General features: G+C 44.2%; 1 protein-coding gene across 3 annotated transcripts in view; it reads left to right on the top strand.

The window, feature by feature from the left end:
• Nucleotides 1–27,614, top strand: part of PRRT3 (proline rich transmembrane protein 3) — a 100,324-nt gene that overhangs the window by 22,160 nt on the left and 50,550 nt on the right. The window contains exon 1 of one of the 3 annotated variants that reach the window (XM_056524733.1): nucleotides 12,357–12,538. The exons of the other annotated variants lie outside the window; for them this stretch is intronic. The gene's annotated coding sequence lies outside the window, so the exon portion shown is untranslated. Of the gene's footprint in view, nucleotides 1–12,356; nucleotides 12,539–27,614 lie in introns of those variants that run through there. 3 annotated transcript variants of the gene reach the window in all.

The raw sequence follows: 27,614 nt of genomic DNA, 5'->3' as shown, positions 1-27,614 counted from the left end.
AGATAGATAGATGAATTCAAGGCCTTAGCCCTCAGCAAATTCTAGTGATTTTCACTAATGCTATCTCAAAAGCTCCAATGTTTCCCCGTCTCACAGAGCCTTTATGAAGCATCACTCTCTGAGAGAAAGGTTGCGTTGTACACTAAGATGGATGAATAAACCCTACATTTAAGTTGAGCCTATGCTAGAGTGCTGCACAATTTAATATACAGTATTTTTGTTGTTGTTTAATCACTGTTTATAATAATTTTTATGGCCAAATAAATCTTACCAATGATTATAGTGCACTGTCCCTATTGTACTCCCAGTTATAGTTACTATGTCTGTGTGTGTGAATCAGGTCAGAGTAATCTGAAATGTATGACAAGCACTTGGGTAGGGATGAGCGAATGGTATCTGACGAATCCAAATTTGTTACCAATTTCAGGAAAAATTTGATTCACAACTAATGGAATATCACCGTGATTCAATTGCGCGAAGTGCTTCATTAAACTCCATTTAGTGCGGTCCAGGCTCCAGGGCATCTAAAATGGCGGATCCACATGTGAGGACAGGGGGCAAGGAATTCTGGGAAGGTGGTAACAAGGGTCAGCGGGTTGACCCTGAATCACATGCAGCGTGCAGCCTATCAGCAGCCAGCCACCCCTGTGATGTCACAACCCTATATAATCGGCAGCCATCTTGCGGCCAGTCACTTCAGCCTTTTATTGCAGAGAGATAGATAGGGACTGACAGCGCTGTGTGTTGCACAGAAAAGCATTTTTACAGCAGCGATTCACCTCCCAGTCACATCAGCATTCTATTGCAGAGAGGGACAAAGAGCAGTGTGTCGCACAGAAAAGCTTTTTTACTGCAGCATTTCACCCTAGAAGCACTGATAGCGAAGGGAGTGAGATTTTGGGTGTAGTACACAGCGACTGTGTGCTGCAGCACTGGTGTGTACAACAACTGAAAAGCTAATAGTAGCCAGCCAGTTAGGATGAGCAGAGCACTAAAAGCATATTGTCCTCTATTAAGTGTAATCTGTGCGTAAATCTAAGTGGTGTAACATTTTGTTCCTGTTAAAGTCTTAAGGGCCTAGATTCTGTGAAAGGCCAGGCAAAAAGTACACACGTGCTGGTGTTGTAGACAAATACTGTTTTAAGCATACTGGATCGCATTGTCCTCCCCTCATATGTGCATACCACATAAGTACATCTAAGAGATGTACCATTTTATTCCTGTTAAAGTCTCAAGGGCCTAGATACTGTGAAAGGCCAGCAAAAAGTACACACCTACTGGTGTTGTAGACAAATACTGTTTTAAGCGTAGTGGAGCGTATTGTACTCCCCTCATATATGCAATAAGTGTGTCAGGCAGCGAAGAGTGGGGACATACACAGAGGAGTGACAGAGGCCTAAATTCATCAGGCAGAGGTCGCAGCAGACTAGAGGCGAGTGACAGCAGGAATCGCAGCGAGAGGCCTGAGCTCCCGGTATCAGCTAGCGTTCGTGACTCGACCAGCAACCCATCTGCCATCATCGATTGGTTAACACGGTCATCCACTTCATCACAAGTGACATCTGATACCCCCAGTCATCAGTCGGTGGGTTCCTCAGACACAACCATTAGATGGCATGGCCGGGAGCAGTCCCTGTCCTCCCATTGCCTCTGTCCTATGCTGTTCCCTCCCCCACAGAAGTATCTTATGCTGTGGGTTCAGCTCCACTTCGCTGTGGCCGGTGATTGGCTGAGCACAGTATGACTCGCCGACCACTGGCAACCAGGAAGAGGATCATGGCGGAGACCGGCTGCTGCCATCTCCAGGCTGTCTCATTCTGCCACCATATGTTCTCCTCCTACTGATGCCACCTCCAGGCTGTCTCCTTCTGCCACCATATGTTCTCCTCATGCTGATGCCACCTCCACGCTGTCTCATTCTGCCACCAAATGTTCTCCTCATGCTGATGCCACCTCCAGGCTGTCTCATTCTGCCGCCATATGTTCTTCTCATGCTGATGCCAGCTCCAGGCTGTCTCATTCTGCCACCATATGTTCTCATGTTGATGCCAGCTCCAAGCTGTCTCATACTGCCACCATATGTTCTCCTCATGCTGCTGCCACCTCCAGTCTGTGTCATTCAGCCACTATATGGTCTCCTTATGCTTCCGCCACCTCCAGGCTGTGTCATTCAGCCACTGTATGTTCCCCTCATGCTGCTGCCAACTCCACACTGTGTCATTAAGCCACCATATGGTCTCCTCATGTTGCTGCCAACTCCAGGCTGTGTTATTCAGCCACTATATAGTCTCCTCATGCTTCCGCCACCTCCAGGCTGTGTCATTCAGCCACTATATGTTCTTCACATGCTGATGCCAGCTCTAAGCTGACTCATACTGCCACCATATGTTCTCCTCATGCTTCCACCACCGCCAGGCTGTGTCATTCAGCATTTTTATGTTCTCATGCTTCCGCCACCTCCACGCTGTGTCATTAAGTCACTATATGGCCTCCTCATGCTGCTGCAAACTCCAGGTTGTGTCATTCAGCCACTATGTGCTGCCGCTCACTCCAGGCTGTGTCATTCAGCCACTATGTGGTCTCCTCATGCTGCCGCCAACTCCAGGCTGTGTCATTCAGGCACTATATGGTCCTCTCCGTCTGTTGCCACCTTTCAGCCACTATATGGTCTCCTCATGCTGCCGCCACCTCCACGCTGTGTCATTCAGGCTCTATATGGCCTCCTTATGCTGCCGCCACCTCCACGCTGGTCATTCAGCCACTATATGGTCTCCTCATGCTGCCGCCACCTCCACGTTGGGTCATTCAGCCACTATATGGTCCACTCCTGCTGCCGCCACCTCCACACTGTGACATTCAGCAACGATATGGTCTCCTTATGCTTCCGCCACCTCCAGGCTGTGTCATTCAGCCACTGCATGTTCTCCTCATGCTGCCGCCAACTCCAGGCTGTGTCATTCAGCCACTATATGGTCTCCTCATGCTTCCGCTACCTCCAGGCTGTGTCATTCAGCCACTATATGTTCTCATCATGCTGCCGCAAACTCCAGGTTGTGTCATTCAGCCACTATATGCTGCCACCAACTCCAGGCTGTGTCATTCAGCCACTATATGGTCTCCTCATGCTGCCACCACCTCCTGCTGTGTAATTTAGGCACTATATGGCCTCCTCATGCTGCCGCCACCTCCACGCTGTGTTATTCAGCCACTATATGGTCTCCTCATGCTGCCGCCACCTCCACACTGTGTCATTCAGCCACTATATGGTATCCTTATGTTGCTGCCACCTCCACGCTGTGTCATTCAGCCACTATATGATCCCCTCATCCTGCCGCCACCTCCATGCTGTGTCATTCAGCCACTATATGGTCTCCTCATGCTGCTGCCACCTCCACGCTGGGTCATTCAGCCACTATATGGTCTCCTCATGCTGCTGCCACCTCCACGCTGGGTCATTCAGCCACTATATGGTCTCTTCATGCTGCCGCCACCTCCACGCTGTGTCATTCAGCTACTATATGGTCTCCTCCAGGCTCTGTCATTGTGCCGCTCTGCGACAGTGATTCTAATATGCCTCTGTTCTGCATGTCAAACTAACTAAACAGTATTATTTCCCTAACCCAGCACACACTTTATGCGTGTTACAGCAAGGCAACGTGTTCTATACTCCTAATGAAGCTCTCTGTAGGCCAGAAATAGACATTTTTAATAGCGATTCTTCGCGAACAAATTTGGACCAAAACAATTTTTGAGGAGAAATTTGGCGAATCGGCCGAATTGAATTTTTTTAAAAATTTGCATATCTCTACAGCTGGAGATTATATTGTATTCATTTCAGATAGGGAAGTGTCCAGAAGTTTTGAAGCTGATATTTTTCATGCATGGTTCATCAATATTTTTAGCATTGATAGATGTGTAGGTATTTTCTGGTTAGCTGAAACCTGTCCCAGTAATTTTGAATGAGTCAGGGTAATGCAAACCTCTTGCTGGGCACACACCATCCTGGTTGTGGCTGTGTGCTGACAAATGGCACAAAGCACTAATCCTAATGTGATCCAGCACTCCCTTGCATGGCCTTTTATTACCATGAAACTGATAATAGAAATAATATCAGAAATCACGGGGGGGGGGGGGGGGTTACTAAGACTGGTGTCTCGCTGTGCAGCAGCCTCCAAAATCTATGCCCGCTCTGAACTGGTGTAGACTTCCACTACAATTTACACCTGTTAGTTAGTATAAATTGTAGTAAACCACTCTCCCTCTGCTGTTTGTACCACCCAATTGGTGACCACTTATGAGATCAGCAAAAAGTCACCTAATTTTGCTCAAACCATTTGCACAAACATTTTGAACTTTTTCTAAACTGTATTAGGCACAAAGGTTAAGCATTTTCCCCCTAGTGTTCAGCTGCAGCAAACCCCTTGGTTTCTCAGAACAAGACAAAATGAATGCCATCAGCCATTTTGCTGTACTTTTCTCAATGAATGCACAGTATTGCATTAGAATTTCATTATTTAGAAACAAAATAATTTGTGACTATGTGACAGGAATATTTAATCTGGACAATTGTTATTTATTATATATTTTTTGTTTATTAATTGTTAAACGGGTCACATAACCATAAACTAGCTATAGTTTGTCCAGCTGCAAATTATACCAATACGGATCTGTAGGAAAATAATACATATTGAATATCATGGGGGACATTTATCATTGTTGCTTTGGTAAGTAAGTTCTTAAGTAATTTTTTTCTGCTTTAATTTTGCTAATGTGCTACATATTTATCATACTATCACAGGGGGATGATAAATTTAGAGCACATAAGCAAAACCCAAAAGTCTAATGCTTACCACAGGCAGTTTTGTACACCAGGTCTCACCTGGTGTAGATTCGAGACTTTTTATAAGGGGTTTGCGACTTTTATTTTTGCCTACGTGCAACATTCGCACATCATTAACCCCTTAACGACGCAGGACGTATATTTACGCCCTGCGCCGGCTCCCGCGATATGAAGCGGGATCGCGCCGCGATCCCGCATCATATCGCGTGGGTCCCGGCGCTAATCAACGGCCGGGACCCGCGGCTAATACCACACATCGCCGATCGCGGCGATGTGCGGTATTAACCCTTTAGAAGCGGCGGTCAAAGCTGACCGCCGCTTCTAAAGTGAAACTGAAAGTATCCCGGCTGCTCAGTCGGGCTGTTCGGGACCGCCGCGGTGAAATCGCGGCGTCCCGAACAGCTGATCGGACACCGGGAGGGCTCTTACCTGCCTCCTCGGTGTCCGATCGACGAATGACTGCTCCGTGCCTGAGATCCAGGCAGGAGCAGTCAAGCGTCGATAATGCTGATCACAGGCGTGTTAATACACGCCTGTGATCAGGATGAGAGATCATTGTGTGCAGTGTTATAGGTCCCTATGGGACCTATAACACTGCAAAAAAAAAGTAAAAAAAAAGTGTTAATAAAGGTCATTTAACCCCTTCCCTAATAAAAGTTTGAATCACCCCCCTTTTCCCATAAGAAAAATAAAACAGTGTAAAAAAAAAAAAAATAAACATATGTGGTATCGCCGCGTGCGTAAATGTCCGAACTATAAAAATATATCATTAATTAAGCCATACGGTCAATGGCGTACGCGCAAAAAAATTCCAAAGTCCAAAAAAGCGTATTTTGGTAACTTTTTATAACATTAAAAAATCAATAAAAAGTGATCAAAAAGTCAGATCAAAACAAAAATCATACCAATAAAAACTTCAGATCACGGCGCAAAAAATGAGTCCTCATACCGCCCCGTATGTGGAAAAATAAAAAAGTTATAGGGGTCAGAAGAGGACATTTTTAAACGTATAAATTTTCCTGCATGTAGTTATGATTTTTTCCAGAAGTGCGACAAAATCAAACCTGTATAAGTAGGGTATCATTTTAACCGTATGGACCTACAGAATAATGATAAGGTGTAATTTTATCAGAAATATGCACTGCGTAGAAACGGAAGCCCCCAAAAGTTACAAAATGGCGTTTTTTTTTTCGATTTTGTCGCACAATGATTTTTTTTCCGTTTCGCCGTGCATTTTTGGGTAAAATGACTAATGTCACTGCAAAGTAGAATTGGCGACGCAAAAAATAAGCCATAATATGGATTTTTAGGTGGAAAATTGAAAGGGTTATGATTTTTTAAAGGTAAGGAGGAAAAAACGAAAGTGCAAAAACGGAAAAACCCTGAGTCCTTAAGGGGTTAATTCCCGACCGCTGAAAACTGAAAATTGCTTAGGTAAGGCTGTGTACACAAAAATAGTGTGCGTACCCACAAAAGTAGTACAAAAAAGTGCTTAGGCGCACACACGCAACTTTTTATTAAATACCTTAATAAATGTCCCCCCATGTGCATAAGAAATGTTTGTTTGCAAAAAAAAAAAAAAGGAAAATAGGAATAAAACTGTTAAACTGTATTGGCAGTGCAATAAATACAAATCTAATATGTAAGTGGGGGCCTTTAGTTAATAATGTTTGGTTATTTTTTTTACTCTTGTATTCTTGACCATGCTAGGTACTGTTTGTCACATATGCGGGTGTAAATGAGCGGCCATTGCAGCTCTCACAAGCTGTCTGAATGGTAAATCAGCCGAGTTATACTGCAATATATGTCCCTTATCCATGTTCCTTAGTATATTCAGTGCTCTAGTAAAGCTGGATGACAACTACCGGTACTACTAATACAGTTAGATGATTGTATCAGTTGTCACCCAACTCTCCCAGAAATTTAGCTGAAGCAGCTGAGCAGAACTTTTATTAACTTTACAATTGACTCAAGGACAAATTATATTTACTATGACGTTCCTGCTGCTTGGCTCAAGTGCAGTTATAGGTTTCAAGAGCCAAAGAGCGGAACGTAGGCTCTATTACTCCTACATAATTGGAACGTTCAGGTTTACATAAAAGCTGTGCATGAAGTCTCTTCTGTATAATGGATAGAACAGTCCCTTGGATCCTCATAACTGTTTCCTAAACCGTATTACAGTATTTTCTTTAAACTGTGCACTGAACCAACTTGTTGCCTAATAAAGCATAATAAAAAATCTGACTGTTGCTAGTTTGTGGCAATTCAGTGCATATAATATCACAATTACAGTCACTGTTTGTTTGAAGGGTCCCCCTATAATCTGGCAGTAAGTGTTCAATCCCACAACAGCATCCCTACAGGACAAATGAAGCATTACATGGTTGGCATCCAATAAAATTAAAATGCTGTGTAATAGACATGTTGGGTCCTCCATGGATAGAAGCCTAAATTATAAACTCCGCTCTAATAACGTAGAATATCCTAAAAGGGTATTTGAAAATACTTTTTCTAAACTTACAAATCCGTTAAATTGGCTACAAGATTTTGCAATGATACATCTGTTTCACCCGCAAAATCGTATTATTAGGAGGCTTTTGGATCTCACGTCATTCATGGTCTGTGTTCCACTAGTTACTATCGCTTGAGAGCTTTCACAGAGGTGATGGTAAATAAAAAAATCTTTCTAATGTACTTTGTTTAAAAAAAAAAAGTTTTCTATGTTTTATCTTTGTTTAAAAAAGCTGCCACTAGGTGTCTCCCTACTTGTCCAGAGCACGGGGGTGTTCAGCCTTAGCCAATCATAGCTCATCTCACACTGAACTGCTCTGGGTAAAGTGAGGGAGGAAGTTCTCCCCTGTATGGCTTCAGATAATGTCACGCCTGAATGAATCTGAGACTGAGCAGAAAATACAAAGCAATATCAAGGTAGTGAACTAAAAAATAATAAAAATAAAGGCGGGGAGTGGTTTATCCTTATGGGGGCAGTGAACTGGGAGGATTATAAAATTTAACAAGATCATTACAGGTACTCTTTAAAGCAGGTCTGTTAGCATATTTTTAGGGTATTAGGTGAGGCCATAGCTGCATAGTGTTTCTGACCCTGATTCCGTGCATACCTTACAATAGTTAATTGACCCCTCCAGCACTTAGATATCAGAGTTTAAATAGAAATGCTAATTAGGCTATGGAGCCCACTGGGCATTCCTCTCAACCGCCCAAGGCCAGCACAGGGTGGTGTTAATTCGGGGAGTAAAGGATGTGACCAGTGCACATAGAAAAGGGACTGTGTGGTGAAGGGGCTGAACTTTGTTGGGCTCTAGCAGTGAAAGGAAGCGCCCAGTTGGCTCCAAATCCCAATTTGCATATTTGTTTAAATATAGTCAGGATCATAAGTCCTAGAGGGATAATTGCACCAATTTGTTGTTCCTATTGGGTGGTGTGTGGAGTCAAGGTTAAAAAGAGGAGGTACAAATAATAATAATAATTTTATTTATATTGCGCCAACAGATTCTGCAGCACTTTACACGTAAGAGTAGGTGCCCTAGAGGCTCTGAAGAATGAATTAAAAATGCAAAAGTGGGTAAATTCTTAGGAAAAAGTGCCCGCCGGTCTTGTTACACTGTTCATGTCAGTAAAATAAATAGCATGAGTTGTGTATATTTTTCCTTCAAGTAAAAGTTATTCTTAGAGAGGACAGATATGTTTCCTTTCTGGGATTTCAGTAATCCTGAATCTGAAGGGTCCAGCCAAATATCATGAATCATCTCAGAACTGATATGTTATGTATCCACTGCACTGATTTATGGAGGGATGATTTTTATTATTCTCAAAGCATTTAGTAACTTATTTGCAAAGTATCTTTCATTGACAGTTAAGTCATTATTACATTTTTTTACACTAGTTTACTCATGAAGCTAAGGAGATGGAGGCCAGCAATGTGTCAGCTGTTATAACAGGGGGGGGGGGATGTTGTAGTCCTCAAATTTATGTAATAGTCCTCAAATAAATGACTTATTAGCCAATGCTCATTGATAGAACTTCTGAATTTTAGTGTTAACAGAGGCACAATGTAAAGCCCCTGGGCCCCAATGAAAAATACTTAACAGGGTCCCCACCTACCATGTTGTAAAAGGGTTGTTGGGTCCCAGAAAATGGTGTTTTCTGGTTGCCAGGTGGTGGCGCCTCTACAAAACCAATGCAAAGAAAGAGATTGAGTTCTTTAAGGGGAGTATTTTAGCACCAGATGGGAAGTATAGTGTGATTTAACTGCATGAGTTGCCAGAGGAGTATGCTAGAGGGGTACTCTGCCTCTAGACATCTTATCCCCTATCCAAAAGATAGGGGATAAAATCTGATCGCTGGGGTTCTGGCCGCTAGGATCCCCTGCTATCTCAGGGCCCACACCCCAGCATTCTAAACATTTCTGTTCAGAGCGCAGGCTTCAGGCTTCTGTGTTCTCCATTCATGTCTATGGGAGGGGGCATGACGGCTGAACAGAAATGTTTAGAACCCCGGGGTATGGGCCCGGAAATCGTGGGGGTTCCATGCAGCTGGACCCCAATGATCAGACATCTTATCCCCTTTCCTTTGGATAGGTAATAAGATGTCTAGGGGTGGAGTACTCCTAGACAAGTCTATGAGCAGAGTAGTTCTGGTTCCAGCCACAGAGGAACATGTGAGTGGGCTAAGGGTAGAAGCCTTAAAGGGGTTCTCCGGTGGAAACAATTGTTTTTTAAATCAACTGGCGCCAGAAAGATAAACTGATTTGTAAATTACTTCTATTTAAAAATCTTAATCCTCCCAGTACTTATCAGCTGCTGTATGCTCCACAGGAAGTTGTATTTCATTCTGGAGTTCTTTTCTGTCTGACAAACGTGCTCTCTGCTGACACCTCTGTTCATATCAGGAACTGTCCAGATCAGGAGAGGTTTGCTATGGGGATTTGCTCCTACTTTGGAAGTTCCTAACATGGACAGAGGTGTCAGCAGAGAGCACTGTGGTCAGACAGAAAAGAAATTCAAAAAGAAAAGAACTTCCTCTGTAGTAAACAGAAGCTAAGTACTGGAAGGATTAAGATTTTGAAATAGAATTAATTTACAAATCTGTTCAACTTTCTGGCACCAGTTGATTTAAAAACAAAATAATAGCAATTCCACCGGAGTACCCCTTTAAAGCCAGAGAGAAACTGCATAGGATGGTTTTTAAGTAAGTGCTGTGACCCTGAGTGGGCAATAAGGACAGACAAAAAAGCCATAGTGCCAATAGGAGGCTGCACAGCAGGATCTAAGTGTTGTCGCCAATGGTAAACTGTTGAACTTACAGAAAGTTTAGAGAGACTGCTAGAATTTGGGAACCACTGCTGATGGGCCAAAAAAGCTAATTATATACACAAAGTTCTGGCATAAGACAGAATAAAATTATCCGCTGAAGACGCTAAGGCCCAGATAGAGAGAGGCAGCAGATAATACAAACAGACTGCTCATAGACCAGCAGATAGTGATTAGCTGCCCTGAGACGTAGAGATAGACTTGGACATCTTCGTTCAGCAGTGATGTACTTTGTCTTCGAAGCTCATGGTAACTTGTATGAATATAGAGGTATCCATTTTAAATTTACAGTTATATTTGTGCAGCAAGTGAAAGGGTGTGGAAAAACTAAACAAAAACATGTATCCAGCAGCCCCTGGTGCCCATCGTCAGTGCTTCAGGTTCTCCAGCATAACACATGAGAAATGCGATCAGCCATTCCCGAAACGCAGCAGTGACCCACCTAAGTCAGTGATTGGCTAATTGGGCATTTCCCATTTGTTGGAATGGAGAACAGGAAGCACTAACATCGAGGACCAGTAGATTGGCCTCAGGTGAGTACCATATTTTTCGTCATATAAGACGCTCCGGCATATAAGACGCACCTAATTTTATAGGATAAAAATCTAGAAAATAAAGATTCTGAACCAAATACAATGTAAAGTATAGGACAGTGATCTTCAACCTGCGGACCTTCAGATGTTGCAAAACTACAACTCCCAGCATCCCCGGACAGGCTGGAAGTTGTAGTTTTGCAACATCTGGAGGTCCGCAGGTTGAAGACCACCGGTATAGGAGGTAGTACTCGCGTGTCCCCGCCGCTCCGGACCCGTCACCACTCGTCACTGCTGCCCTGGATGTCACCCTCCATCGCTGTCGCTGCGTCCCTGGGGTGTCCCTGACGCTCCGGAACGTCTCTGCTGCCCGGTATCCTCTCTCTCCGTCACCACCATCACGTCGCTACACACGCAGCTCCTATTGGATGACGGGACGGCATGCGCTACGACGTGATGACAATGAAGGAGAGCGCCGGCCATGCAGGGGATCCCGGCACGGAGCAGACACCGAGGAGGCAGGTAAGGTCCCTCAAGGTTGAGAAAGGCTGCATGGCAGCTGAAACGTTGCTCTGTATTAGTATGGAATAAAGCACCTTAATTTTGCACCTTACTCCTTGAGTGCTGCGGATTACTACATCGGATGTGTGACTGCCCGGACCGGGCTACCTTGCTGCTGGCACCTCTCTAATTCCTTTGAATGTGCTGCTCTGTTAGATAAATAGATAGATAGATACTCGATAGATAGATATGATAGATATGGGATAGATAGATAGATAGAGAAATAGATATGATAGATACTCGATAGATAGATACTCGATAGATAGATATGATAGATATGAGATAGATAGATAGATAGATAGATAGAAAGCTCAGGTATGGGCAGCACTGGAAGAGATGATCTTCTGGTGCTAGCTATGTTGGACTTGGTCCCAGTATGAGAGTCCCAAACTAGTAGAAAATATAGCAGCATACAGGTACTTCGGTGAAAAAATGTGGTGTTTATTCACCCATCACCAGAGGCGACATTTCGGCTGCTTCTCGCAGCCATTGTCAAGCTTGACAATGGCTGCAAGAGGCAGCCGAAACGTCGCCTCTGATGATGGGTGAATAAACACCAAATTTTTTCACCGAAGTACCTGTATGCTGCTATTTTTTCTTTTTTCTAGATAGATAGATAGATAAATGAGATAGATAAATAGATATGAGCTAGATACTCAATAGATAAATACTCGATAAACAGATAGATAGATATTCGATAAATAGATAGATAAATACTCGATAAACAATTAGATAGATTTAGACAATTCCTACATTTAATTGTGTTATAAAGGAAACTATATAAAGGTGTGTCATCAGGGCACCATAAGCGATTTAATGATTTTAAACCACAGGCACTCTTTAATGCAAATAGTCCCAATAATTACAACACACAGATGTTGTCATTTTTCTTCTCTACAGAGCTGCACATTCTGTATTCATAGCTGTACTGCATGGGATCACTTTTTCACTTTTATAAATAAAATGGTGTTTAGGGTCATTGTTTTGTTTTATGTATTTTTCTATGGATTCCTACTGCATCCCTATGATGGCTTGCCTCCCACTGAGGAGACATTGCATCCACATCCATGAAGCTGGGCTCTGCTAGCTAGGTCTGAGCATTCCCAGTCAGCTGTATGCAGGCAGTAGGCAGCAAGATGCTGTGCAGAGTGAACTGCAGGGACATTGCCAAGGTGAGCTCAGCATCATCAGCATGGGGAAGGCCATGCAGCACAGAACATGTGCCCACCATAGAGGATGACTGTGTCCTGAAGCCTGTAGCCTCCTGCAAGCATGTAAGTGTCTATAGACAGACTACAGCCTGATTGTTGCTGCTGATTGTCACCTAGTCTCTGTGTATCAAACATGTGTGTGTGTATATATATATATATATATATATATATATATATATATATATATTTGTTTTTATATATATTTGTTTTGTATGCACATAAATATTGACATTATATCATGTAAATATCTCCATAGAGACATTCATTGAGCACCAAATCCACACAGAATGCATCATTCCTGTAAGTCAAGTAAAGGCAGATGTGAGATAGTTATTACATTGAATCTTAACCCATGCAGTACTGAGAAGCTGCATTTGCGTTCTGCAGTGCTGCACATTTTCTGCCCTCGCCCAGCATGGAATCAGTGTATTGCGGCTAAGAAGGCAGGTTAATGCAGTATAATCTGATGATAGGAGCCTGGCTCATATAGTGAGGGACAGCACGTGAAGGAACAGGAGATCACACTGTCATGACAGCAAGTGCCAGGTGGGTGATGTGGCATGTTTAAGGGGAACTGACACTGAGCCCCCTGCTGCCAGTCTAATCCTATACACTGGTATGCTATGACAGATGAGCGTGTGAGGGCACAGCACGACCTGGGGATCTGGATTTTATGCATGGACCATATTTTTAGGGCCGTATACTCCTCACATACCCTACTTAGTGATGGAATGACCTTTCTTTAGTTTTAGGGGTACATTTATTTATGGGGGTTCTATGGAATGACAGAAAAAGTGCCACTTTTCACAATGGGCCGTATTTGGTATTGCAGCAGTCACCTATATACGGGGACGCCGCAATAACTAGACTTTTTGTTTTATCCCAAATATCCCTTTTGGAAATTTGGGTGCAGTGCTTGCAAATAATGTTAGAATCCAATGAGCAGTGGCATCTATATGGCTTATATAGATAACATAATCTATGTCAGTGTTTCTCAATCAGGGTGCCTTCAGCTGTTTCAAATCTACAACTCCCAGCATGCCCGGACAGCCACTGGAAGTTGTAGTTTTGCAACAGCTGGAGGCACCGTGGTTGGGAAACACTGATCTATGTAGTACTGATGCTGTATTTTGTTCCTGGCTGTCCGGGCATGCTGGGAGTTGTAGTTTTGCAACATCTGGAGGCACAGTGGTTGGGAAACACTGATCTATGTAGTACTGATGCTGTATTTTGTTCCTGGCTGTCTGGGAATGCTGGGAGTTGTAGTTTTGCAACAGCTGGAGGCACTGTGGTTGGGAAACACTGACCTATGTAGTACTGATGCTGTATTTTGTTCCCGGCTGTCCAGGCATGCTGGGAATTGTAGTTTTGGAGTTGGAGGCATCCTGGTTGGGAAACACTGATCTATGTAGTCCTCTCAATGTATTATCTTTCCAGCTATCTGGGCATGCTGGAGGCTGTAGTTTTGCAACAGCTGGAGGCACCCTAGTTGCGAAACACTTTATGTAGTAGATTTATGTAGTGATTCGTTGGAAATTGAGTTGGGGGTCTGTCTGGGGATGCTTGGAGTTGTAGTTTTGCAGAGGCCCCTGGCTTAGAAACTCTGATCTGTGTAGTGTTAATGCAGTGATATCTTCCCTAGAAACTGGTCTGGGGGTCTGTATGCTGCATATCCATAACCAAGGACATATCATGGTTAATCCAGTCTCAGAGAGACCCTGCATATGTAAATTAGCATAAGCCCCTGCACCTCCTAGGTCAACTCAGTAAATGTGAGTTCTCTTGGCATGGGCAGAAGTCCCATCAATTTCACACTATTTAATAGTTTATATGTTGGAATAATCTGCACTAAAAGTCATTTTGTAAAAACTTTGCATTACATACTAGTACCGATGCTGAGTTATAGCCTGTATTATACCTTAAAGCCTTACTCACGGTCCTGCTGGTGGGATCACTGCGTACATACTGTACATTATATAACTTCTACTGAACTTCATTTATAGCCTGTGTTATAGATAAAAGCAGATACATCACCAGTTGCCGAGTAAAAAAAAATCCTTGCTGCTATCCACCTGAGATCCCACCCTCTTTATATTAGGTAGGTAAACAGGGTTCCCCTTCCCTCCCTACCTCTTAGCTAGGTAAATCCCCCCCCCCCTTTTAATATTAGATAGGTAGACAGGCTACCCCTTTTCCACCCTCCATATTAGGTAGATCTCCCCCCCTTTAGGCAGGTAGGTAGGCAGGCTTCATTCCCCACCATATTAGCAGGGTAGCCCCCTCCATCTGCACTATTTGTAAAAAACAAATCGCGCCACACGAGCCATATCACAGACGTCCTGCGTGGACTTCCTGAGTGGGTAAGTGGAGTGAGTGGCGGGACTGGGAGCTTATCGCTCTTAGCTCCGCCACTCTGCAGCCGCTGCATACAAGGTCCTGATACAGTGGTCCCTCAACATACGATGGTAATTCGTTCCAAACGACCCATCGTTTGTCGAACCCATCGTATGGTGAGGGATTCGTGAAATGTAAAGTATAGGAAGCTATACTAACCTGTCCCTGCCGCTCCAGACCGCGTCCTCACCGCTCCCGATGCTGTCCCTGGGGCTCCCGATGCTGTCCCGCTGCTCTGGCGTCTTCTTCGGGATCCTCCGGCTTCTTCCGCATCTTCTCCGGTGTCCGGGCCTTGCTTTCTGATGACATTATTACATTGTGGCGCCGGGACGGCGTGTGCAGCGACGTAATAATGACGCCGGAAGAAAAGGCTGGAGGATCGCGAAGTGGACCCGGAGCAGCGGGGATAGGTAAGTGAACCTGCTGGGGCACATTACACTGCTATCCGACAGCAGCTTAAGCATTTTGCGCTGTCGGATAGCAGTTAATGCGATGGCCCTGACATATAAAAGCATCGTATGTCGATGCTGACATCGACATGCGATGGCCTCTAAGAGGCCATTGTATGTCGATTTGATCATATGTCGGAGCCATCGCATGTCGGGGGGTTACTGTACAAGTGTCAGGACCTTATGTGCTAGTGTGAGGCAGCGGCCGGCCCACGCTACTTTCCACATTGGGAAGCCAAGCATGGGGCAGGCAGCCTACCTAGCACACAGCCAACACAACACAGGTGTGGCTAGGGACAACTCTGTGAATGTCCTTAAGTGCCTTGACCTAAACCCAGTCGAACATCTCTGGAGAGACCTGAAAATGTTTTCCACTGATGGTCCCCAAATCCAGATGTGTAAATCTCGTGGTGTCATACCTTAGAAGACTGGAGGCTGCAATCGCTGCCAAAGGGGCTTCAACTAAGCACTGAGTAAAAGGTCTGAATACTTATGTCAATGCAATATTTTAGTTTTTCCTTTTTAGTAAATTTGCAAACATTTCTAAAATTCAGTTTTTACCGTTTTAAACATGTATTGGAGCAAAATTGTGGTTAATCATAAAAAAACATTTCAAATGAGGAACAAGAGGAACAAAATGAATGTCTGAATAGTTGTGGTTCAGGATGATCAATATGCAATCAATCTCTATGCACTATGCATTTGTTGTTATAGATATCCTGCTAATCCAACTTGACAGGTTTCATTTCAGAAATTTTTTTTAGTGCTCAAATTTTCAAAATTGTCTCAAAGTTGAGAATATTGAAAGAATGACGAAATACAAATAAAGAGAAGCATGTCTAATACTTCATTTCTTCTTTGGTTGTGCTAAAAGAAGACGAAATACATCCCTTCAGCTTTCCCAATTACTGCTGATCGCTAGAGGTCCCATAAAAAGGACAACCTGTGATGTGCTTAACATCAGGGAACCATCAAAGTTAAAGGGGTATGCCGGGCAAAAACATTTTATCCCCTTTCCAAAGGATAGGGGATAAGCTGTTTGATCGCGGGGGGCCTGCTGCTGAGACCCCCCGCGATCTCCATGCAGCACCCGCATTCTATGAGGGTGCTGAATCTCCAGTTTCGGAAACCTCCGGGTTTCCGGGACTGGGGACGTGATGTCATGCCACGCCCCCTCCATTCATATCTATGGGAGGGGGCATGACAGCCCTCCCATAGACATGAATGGAGGGGGCGTGTCACGACGTCACGCCCCCAGTCCCGGAAACCCGGAGGTTTCCGAAACTGGAGATTAAGGGAGATCGAGGGGGTCTCAGCAGCGGGCCCCCCTGCGATCAAACATCTTATCCCCTATCCTTTGGATAGGGGATAAAATGTTTTTGCCCGGAATACCCCTTTAAAGTGGACATACTATGTATTTTAATTTTTTTTGTTATGCATGTCATAGTAATGCCCAAAAAAAGAGATAAAGCTGAGGAGTCAACCAAACAACTCCCCATGTCTAAGATTCTTTTTAAATTTGTCTCTTCTTTTGGTTGCCAAAAAAAAAACAGGGCTTCTGATTTCAGTGATCTTTAGAGTTTATGTTATGTAATATTGCAATGTTTTGTAAACATGGCGGAATGTCCATGTGGAATTCCGCAGGAATGTTCCGCACAGACATTCCGCTGCAGCAGAGTTCCATCATGCTGCATTTTTGCTGATGTTTCTGCCACGGAGATCCCGATTTTGGCATCCGCAAAAATAAATTAACTTGTCAATTCTTTTTGCGGATTTCACTTGGAAATGCTTTGCCGCCTATAAGACGGCACATTTCTGAGCGGTCCTTGCACCCTCTGGATTTTTATCTTTATCTATCTTAAAGGTAGATTGGATACATTGGCCCAGATTTACTAAAATTGATTGAGACAAAAACTACCAATCACAGCTCAGCCTTAATTTCTCAAATTACATTTGTAAAATGAAAGCTGAGCTCTGCTTAAACAATTTATGTATTTTTTTTCAATTTTCTACTTACAATCTCTTACATTTATAGAGAACACTTCAAATTGATATCTTCTCCTTAAAAAGGCCCTTACAGGCATTGTGTGCAGATCTTTTCATGTGTGCCATTAAATCAATGTTGTTTTTTCCAGAATTCCAGATTTGTCTGCAAAAACAACATATGGTGTTTGTAACATGCCATATACTAGAGTGAAAACCCATACTGAATTACAGCTGCTGAGTCTGTGTATATGGGTTGAAATACAATAATTGAAGTTTTTTGGCCCCTCTGCAGAAGCTCCACTAAGGCAAAGGGTCTGTGTTCCTTCATATGTATTTACATCATGCCATGTATGATAACAGTAAGTATTAATTAGCCATAACAAAAAAACAACTTCCTAAGGCTTCTTTCACACTGTCGTTGTGCTCCAACCGAAAACAGCAGTTTGAAAGAAGCCTTATATTGTATTGGTCCCCCTTGTGTTGCTAGAGCAGGTAGGATCCATTTAGGTATGGGCTCCAAAAGACCTCTGAAGGTATCCTTTGGTATCTGGCACCAAGACATTAGTAGCAGATCCTTTAAGTCCTGTCAGTTGGGAGGTGAGGCCTCCATGGATCGGACTTGTTTCTCCAGTGCATTGGGATCTGTGGAATCTTAACGCCAGGTCAACACCTTGAACCCTTTGTGTTCCTTAAACCTTTCCTAAACAAATATTGCAGTTTGGCCGAGTGCTTTATCCTGATGAAAGACGCCACTGCCTTTAGGGAAAATCGTTGCCATAAAGGTCGGCAGCAATGTTTAGTTAGGTGGTATGTGTCAAAGTAACATTCATATGACCCGTTTCTGGTTCACATACCTATTATAAACACTTTGGGCAAAGGACAGTGATTAAAATAGGAGCTCTGACTGGTCTATGGCTACACAGCTCTATACACAGCAAGCTGTCATTCACTGTGAGTTCTGAACGTTTTTATGCAATTTGTATGGTAGATGGAACCAGATTGGCCAGGTTTTGCTCCCCATGTGTATCAATAAGCTTTTGGCAACCATGATCCTGGTACTGTTGTCCTTTCTTGGACAACCTTTAGTAGGTGCTTACCTCTGCATACTGGAAACAATCACAAGACCCGCCATTACAGAGGTGCCCTATCAGTCATGCTGCCCAAATAAGACGTTTTATCCCATCATCTTTCCGTCTCCATTTCAGAGTTGTTTAGATTCTCACAATTGCCCGTCAATGATTTCACCGGTCAGTAGTTTTAGTGTTCTGGCAGATCAGCCATACAAGATGTGCACAGTCAGACAGCTCTATAAACCATGATAACCTCCACAGTCTAGAGGTGATAGTCTCTTATAGAGAGTCAGGGGGGTTATGTCTCCACGAATAGGGATCCATTCTGCCTCTTCACCCTCTATATCCAGGGCTGAAGAAATTGAGATACTAGTAATGTATAAAGGTTTCTGTTCTCTGTATTATAATTTTTTTTTTTTTTTTATAACCTGTTGAATGCACCAAAACATTGTTTCCATGGTTTCAAGATCCTAGGTGACAAGCTAATGCTAACTATACAGCCAACATGTTATACGCCTCTAAAAGGAGTACTCTGGGCTAGAAAAATCTATCCCCTATCCTGAGGATAGGGGATAAGTTTCAGATAGCGGGGGGTCTGACCGCTGGGACCCCCATGATCTCCAGCATGGCGCCCCGGCTCTCTGCCTGAAAAGAGCTGTGTCGACCACCACACAAAGCTGTGGACTGTACATACAAAAATATAGAGCGAGAGATACCCAAGTGCAGAGCTCCGCCTCTCTTATAGAGATGCATGGAGGAGGCATGGTGGCCACAGCTTTGTGCAGTGGTCGACACACTCTATTCAGGAGGAGAGCTAAGGCACCATATGGGAGATTGTGGAGGCAGGGGCGTACCTAGAGCATTTGGCACCCGGGGCGGACCCTTTGTTTGGCAATAACTGGATAATACCGCCATGCTGTACTGAATAAAACCACCATACACAGACTGTACACAGGATGTGTATACCATATAAGTGATTACAGTTACATTTTGAGACTCACAATTACGTCTTTTCTGATCAGCGGCATCCTCTTTCCTTTTCTTCTCCGTCCGGATAACACCGCCATGTGGATCTCTTAACATCTGCAGGAAAAACCTGTCAGACTCAGCATTTTTCCAGTGCTCTCCCCTCCTCTACAATCTTTCCATCTATAGACCCACAAACTGTAATAATGCCCTCCTTGGTGTCCTGCACAGTAAAAGGGCATGTAGGTAGGTAGCCAGGTAAATAGGTAACTAGGTAGGTAGATCAGGAAGCCAGATATGTAGGTAGGTGACATGTTAGGTAGGTAGGGGGCTAGCTAGGTAGTTAGGCAGCCATGTATGAAGGCCAGGTATGTACATAGTTAGGTTGCTGGGTATGTAGGTAAGTAGATAGGCATCCAGGTATAAAGTTAGGTAGCCCCCCCCCCTTCCCTGTAGGTATAGGCAGCAGAGTTAACCCCTCCCCTTCCCTGTAGGTATAGGCAGCAGAGTTAACCCCCCTACCTCAAAGGTATAGGCAGCAGAGTTAGCCCCCCACCCTTCCCCATAGGTGTAGGCAGCAGAGTTAATCCCCCTTCCCAATAGGTATAGGAACAGAGTTAACTCCCCTTTCTCTTTAGGTATAGGCAGAAGAGTCCTCCCCACCCCCTTTCCCCGTATGTATAGGCAAAATTACACCCCCCCTCCTCCTTTCCCCATAGGTATAGGCAGAGCCCCCCCCCCCTCTTCCCCATTGGTATAGGCAGAGTTACCACCCCCCCATCTTCCCCATTGGTATAGGCAGAGTTACCCCACCCCGCCTTTCCCCATAGGTATAGGCAGAGTTACCGCCCCCCCCCCTCTTTCCCATAGGTATAAGCAGGTACACCATCCCCTCTTTCCCATAGGTATATGCAGTGTTACCCCCCCCCCTTTCCCATAGGTATATGCAGTTACCCCCCCCTCTTTCCCATAGGTATATGCAGAGTAACCCCCCTCTTCCCCATAGGTATATGCAGAGTTTAGGGGGGGGGAGGATGCTCACCTGATGTCCCACGCAGCGATCTCCTCAGCAGCAGGGCCCGCGTCTTCTCCCCTCCACAGTACAGGCGCCGGATGAGTGATGTCACCGGCACCTGTACTGCGTGCTGCGTGGGGGCGGAGGTCACGTCTTGGTCCGCCACTGTGTGGAGGGTCCCAGTGGCCTGACCCTCCACGATCTGACACTTATCAGTATTTTTAGGATATGGAATAAATTGTTCTATTCCGGAGTACTACTTTAAACAATTTAGCTGCAGCAAGCTTAAAATGGGAACATTATAGAGATAGCTCCTTCAGGGGCCCTGGAAGAAATGTCCCAACCCATTTTCTGTAGTGTTGGATGAAAGACAAAACACTTGTATCCTGGGTGGCCCTTTCAGCAGCCTAATTCGAGTACCCTTTTTTTTATTATTATTATTATTTTTTTTTTTTTACAGGAGATCTTCCCTCTCTTGCATTTATGTCACTAGAGGGAGCATAGCAGCTTACAAAAATTGGATGTATTATATAGGTTGAAAAAATAATACAGTAAGTTGCAAACCTTTCCCCCCTAGTAGTTGCAGCAGGAAGCTAAATTTTTTGCATTTAGTAAATATTTATGTAACTGTAAACTTAATGTATGTATGTGTGTGTCTTTATGTATGCGTTTGTGTATGTATGTGTATGTAGGTCCCAGCATCACTTCTAAACAGCTGAAGATATTTTGGTGAAATTTGGTACACATTACTTATATGTCAACTAAAAATACAGGGTAGTTAAATTAACCCTAATCTACCCCCATTTTCAAGAGTTAGGATTTTTGTGTAAAGTCCCATGCAAGTCTATGGGACTTACAGTACCTTACTCCGCAAGCACCGCTATGTCCCTCCCACAAGCCATGCCCCCTTCTATTTTTGGCACCTTATTGTGCGTTGGTCCAGCTTCTGTACCACACCCACTCACATAAAGCTACATCCCCTAGTTTTAGCCAACAATCACTTAATCACAGGTCAGCCCCACCTGAGGATGGGATATGAGAACAAGATATAAGGAGGGAATAAGAGGATTGTATATGAGGACAGAGCATGAGATCAGGATATGAGCATGGGACATGAAAACAGGATATAAGGACAGGAAGTTTAGGTAGGAAGACCGGGCAACACTAGTGCTACACATGGGCACTATATGACAATAAGAGCTCCAAAATAGTAGAAGGCAGTTGAGCCAGAACCTTTTTGTGAAGCTGAGCTGACTTAGTGTCCTGTGAAGACTATATGACACATGATGGATGGTGGAAGCTAAGCTTCTACTACAATAGAATGGTCTCCATTTTTTTTAACTTACTGCTAGCAGAGAACAGGTGCATCCACTGGCTCCATTATGTTTCTCTACTGAATGGTGAATCCCAAGTTGTGCCCAGTTTTCTACTGATGTGGTTGCCTATGCAGCATATTATACTTATTTTGTACTGGGCCACACTGGTGTTATCCAGGAGTAAGGCTGCCAAAAGTAATGACTGTGAACACATGACTTTTATCAGAGCATTTGACACTCGCCTGTCACTTCTTGACACAGGGATAGATGCTAAAGCACAAAGGAGGTAGACATGGGTTTGTTTGCCTTAATAAATTGCATTGCATATGTTTTCAAATCAACTTGTTGCAGAAAGTTAAACAGATTTGTAAGTTACTTCAGTTTAAAAATCTTTATCTTTCCAGTACTTATCAGCTGCTGTATGCTCTGTGTCAGGAACTGTCCAGAGTAGGAGCAAATCCCCATAGCAAACCTCTCCTGCTATGGACAGTCTCTGATACAGACTAAGGTGTCAGCAGAGAGCACTGTGGTCAGGCTGGAAGGAACTACACAACTTACTCTGGAGCATACAGCAGCTGATACGTACTTGAAGAATTCATATTTTTATATAGAAGTAATTTACAAATCTGTATAACTTTCTAGAACCAGTTAATTTGGGGTACTCCGGCGCTTAGACATCTTATCCCCTATCCAAAGGATAGGGGATAAGATGCCTGATCGCTGGGGACCCCCATGATCTTCCACGCCGCACGCATTTAAAATCAGTCACCGGAGCGTGTTCTCTCCGGGTCTGATTACTGTCGATCACAGGGCCGAAGCGTTGTGATGTCAAGGCTCCGCCCCTTGTGATGTCACGCTCCGCCCCCTCAATGCAAGCCTATCGGAGGGGGCGTGACAGCTGTGGGACCCCCGCGATCAGGCATCTTGATGTCTAAGCGCCGGAGTACCCCTTTAACCACTTAAGGACCTAGGGCGTATGGATACGCCTTGACGTCCTGGTACTTAAGGACCCAGGGCGTATCCATACGCCCGTGGGAATTTCGTTCCCCGCCGCGCGCCGGGCGGGGACCGGGCCGGGGTGACTGCTGATATCTATCAGCAGGCACCCCGTGCAAATGCCCAGGGGGGTCATCAGACCCCCCCACGTCGGCGATCGGCGCAAATCGCAAGTGAATTCACACTTGCGATTTGCGCCGATTCCGGGTCATACGGGTCTATTGTGACCCGGTGACCCGGAATAGAAGGGGGATCGCGGTTGTCTAAGACACCCACGATCCCCCTGTAGGCATAGGAGTGAGGTGGCAGGGTTGCCACCCCTCCTATCCCTGCTATTGGTCTGCTATTGATCGTCAGAGGCGACGACCAATAGCAGACCGGGGGCGGGGGGGTTAACTTTCGTTTTCCCCGTCCTGCCCACCCACAATAGGCGGGGCAGAACGGGGAACCGAAGGGGACCGGGCGCCGACGTCCACTTACCCGTCCGGAGGCTGCGGCGACGTTGATCGGCGGGCGGCGTCACGTGCTTCTGAAGAGGACGGCTGCCGGGATCCTACGGAAGCCGGTAAGTAGATCTGGAGGGCTACAGTCTGAGACCGTGGTCTCTAACTGTAGCCCTCCAGATGTTGCAAAACTACAACTCCCAGCATGCCCAGACAGCTGTTTGGGCATGCTGGAATATGTAGTTTTGCAACAGCTGGAGGGCTGCAGTTTGAGACCACTATACAGTGGTCTCTAAACTATATCCCTCCAGATGTTGCAAAACTACAACTCCTAGCATGCCCACATAGATGTTTGTTGTCTGGACATGCTGGGAGTTGTAGTTTTGCAACATCTGGAGGTCCACAGTTTGGAGATCACTGTGCAGTGGTCTAAAAACTGTAGCTCTCCAGATGTTGCAAAACTGCAATTCCCAGCATGCCCAGAAAGCAAACAGCTGTCTCGGCATGCTGGGAGTTGTAGTTGGGTACCTCCAGCTATTGCATAACTACATCTCCCAGCATGCCCTTCGGTGATTAGTACATGCTGGGAGTTGTAGTTTTGCAACAGCTGGAGGCACACTGGTTGGAAAATATTGAGTTAGGTAACAGAACCTAACTGAAGGTTTTCCAACCAGTGTGCCTCCAGCTGTTGCAAAACTACAACTCCCAGCATGCACGGTCTGTCAGTACATGCTGGGAGTTGTAGTTTTGAAACAGCTGGAGGTTTGCCCCCCCCCCCATGTGAACGTACAGGGTACATTCACATAGGCGGGTTTACAGTAAATTTCCTGCTTCAAGTTTGGGCTGCGTCAAATTTTTTGCCGCAGTGCAAACTCCTAGCGGGAAATTCACCGTAACTCGCCAGTGTGAATGTACCCTAAAAACACTACACTACACTACCACCTAATAAAGAGTAAAACACTACATATACACCCCCTTACACTGTCCCCCCCCCCCCCCAATAAACAATTTAAAACGTCTTGTACAGCAGGGTTTCCAAAACGGAGCCTCCAGCTGTTGCAAAACAACAACTCCCAGCATTTCTGGACAGCCACTGACTGTCCAGGCATGCTGGGAGTTTAGCAACAGCTGGAGGCACCCTGTTTGGGAATCACTGGCGTAGAATACCCCTATGCAATCCCTAATTTAGTCCTCAAATGCGCATGGTGCTCTCTTACTTCGGAGCCCTGTCGTATTTCAAGGAAACAGTTTAGGGCCACATATGGGGTATCTCCGTACTCAGGAGAAATTACACTACAAATTTTGGGGGGCTTTTTTTCCTTTTACCGCTTGTGAAAAGGAAAAGTTGGGGGCTACACCAGCCTGTTAGTGTAATTTTTTTTTTTTTTTTTACACTAACATGCTGGTGTTGCCCCATACTTTTTATTTCCACAAGTGGTAAAAGGAAAAAAAGACCCCCAAAATGTGTAACGCAATTTCTCCTGAGTACAGAAATACCCCAGATGTGGGCGTAAAATGCTCTGCGGGCACACAACAAGGCTCAGGAGTGAGAGTGCACCATGTACATTTGAGGCCTAAATTGGTGATTTGCACAGGGGTGGCTGATTTTACAGCGGTTCTGACAAACGCAAAAAAAAATAATACCCACATGTGACCCCATTTTGGAAACTACACCCCTCACCGAACGTGACAAGGGGTATAGTGAGCCTGAACACCCCACAGGTGTTTAACGAATTTTCATTAAAGTTGGATGGGAAAATGAAAAAAATTATATTTTTTCACTAAAATGCTGGTGTTACCCTAAATTTTTCATTTTCACATCGGGAAATAGGAAAAAAGCCCCCCCAAATTTGTAAACCCATCTCTTCTGAGTAAGAACATACCCCATATGTGAATTTAAAGTGCTCTGCGGGCAAACTACAATGCTCAGAAGAGAAGGAGCGCCATTGGGATTTTGTAGAGAAAATTTGTCCGGCATTGAAGGCCACATGTGTTTACAAAGCCCCCATAGTGCCAGAACAATGGACCCCCGACACATGTGACCCCATTTTGGAAACTACACCCCTCACGTAATGTAATAAGGGGTACATTGAGAATTTACGCCCCACAGATGTCTGACAGATTTTTGGAACAGTGGTCCGTAAAAATGAAAAATAAACTTTTTCATTTGCACAGCCCACTGTTCCAAAGTCCTGTGGGGTGTAAATACTCACTGCACCCCTTATTAAATTCTGTGAGGGGTGTAGTTTCCAAAATGGGGTCACATGTGGGGGGTTCCACTGTTCTGGCACCACGGGGGGCTTTGTAAACGCACATGGCCCCTGACTACCATTCCAAACTAATTCTCTTTCCAAAAGCTCAATGGCGCTCCTACTCTTCTGAGCATTGTAGTTCGCCAGCAGAGCATTTTACGTCCTAACATGGGGTATTTCCATACTCAGAAGAAATGGGGTTACACATTTTGGGGGTCATTTTCTCCTATTACCCCTTGTAAAAATGTAAAATTTTGGGGAAAAACTGCATTTTAGTAAAAAAAAAATAATTTTTCATTTACACATCCAAATTTAACGAAAAGTCGTCAAACACCTGTGGGGTGTTAAGGCTCAGCGGACCCCTTGTTACGTTCCTTGAGGGGTGTAGTTTCCAAAATAGTATGCCATGTGGGTATTTTTTGCTGTTCTGGCACCACAGGGGCTTCCTAAATGCGACATGCCCCCAAAAAACCATTTCAGCAAAAGTTGCTTTCAAAAAGCCAAATGTGACTCCTTCTCTTCTGAGCATTGTAGTTTGCCCGCAAAGCATTTTACATCCTAACATGGGGTATTTCCATACTCAGAAGAGATGGGGTTACAAATTTGGGGGGGCATTTTCTCCCATTACCCTTTGTAAAAATGGTAAATTTGGGGGAAAAACTGCACTTTAGTGAAAAATTTTTTTTTTTCATTTACACATCCGACTTTAACGAAAAGTCGTCAAACACCTGTGGGGTGTTAAGGCTCACTGGACCCCTTGTTACGTGCCTTGAGGGGTCTAGTTTCCAAAATGGTATGCTATGTTAGGGTTTTCTGCTGTTCTGGCACCATAGGGGCTTCCTAAATGTGACATGCCCCCCAAAAACCATTTCAGCAAAATTCCCTCTCCAAAATCCTATTGTCGCTCCTTCCCTTCTGAGCCCTCTAGTGCACCCGCTGAACACTTGACATACACATATGAGGTATTTCCTTACTCGAGAGAAATTGGGTTACAAATTTTGGGGGGATTTTTCATCTATTACCCCTTGTAAAAATTCAAAAACTGGGTCTACAAGAACATGCGAGTGTAAAAAATGAAGATTTTGAATTTTCTCCTTCACTTTGCTGCTATTCCTGTGAAACACCTAAAGGGTTAACACACTTACTGAATGTCATTTTGAATACTTTGAGGGGTGCAGTTTTTATAATAGGGTCATTTGTGGGGCATTTCTAATATGAAGGCCCTTCAAATCCACTTCAAAACTGAACTGGTCCCTGAAAAATTCTGATTTTGAAAATTTTGTGAAAAATTGGAAAATTGCTGCTGAACTTTGAAGCCCTCTGATGTCTTCCAAAAGTAAAAACATGTCAATTTTATGATGCAAACATAAAGTAGACATATTGTATATGTGAATCAATGTATAATTTATTTGGAATATCCATTTTCCTTACAAGCAGTGAGCTTCAAAGTAAAAAAAATGCAAAATTTTCAATTTTTTCATCAAATTTTGGAATTTTTCACCAAGAAATGATGCAAGTATCGACAAAATTTTATCACTAACATAAAGTAGAATATATCACGAAAAAACAATCTCGGAATCAGAATGAAAGGTAAAAGCATTCCAGAGTTATTAATGCTTAAAGTGACAGTGGTCAGATGTTCAAAAAATGGCCGGGTCCTTAAGGTATATTTGGGCTGGGTCCTTAAGGGGTTAAGGGCCCAGATACTGTGAAAGGCCAGCCAAAAGTATTGACTGTTTCATTTTTATTTTATAAGCATTAATTAATGTCTATTTTATTTTGCATTGTAGCTCTAATATATTATTCATATTGTTGTTGATGTGGATATACTTGAATCCATTCACTCAGTGTATTATTATTATTGGTATTTATATCTCTGTCACTCCAGTATATGGGCAAATTATAGGCTTAAATATATATTACGGTAATATCACTACTGATCTGAGAACCAATATAATAGATCTGGAATTCATAGGGACAGAGAACAACCCTCTAAGTGCACACACATGCGTAGCTCTTCTCCCGATGCGATTCTCAGGCTAAGTCTTAGAGTGTGCGCAGTAGCTACAATGATGCGAGTAGAAAGAGAAGTTCCCCATATTGCGGAGCTGACATGCGCAGCGCACTTCACTTCACAGCGGCGCTGCAAGATGACAGCGCTTGACGTTGACTCGTTGCGCTCGGAAGTGAAAGCACATTCAGGCACGGGATTGGTGAGTCTGCCTAAAGCACAGGTGATTATAATTGCTATG

This window comes from Hyla sarda, chromosome 6, assembly GCF_029499605.1.
Source record: "Hyla sarda isolate aHylSar1 chromosome 6, aHylSar1.hap1, whole genome shotgun sequence".
NCBI lineage: Eukaryota > Metazoa > Chordata > Amphibia > Anura > Hylidae > Hyla > Hyla sarda.
The sequence above is the reverse complement of the archived record's forward strand: the minus strand, read 5'-3'. Positions and strand labels throughout refer to the sequence as shown.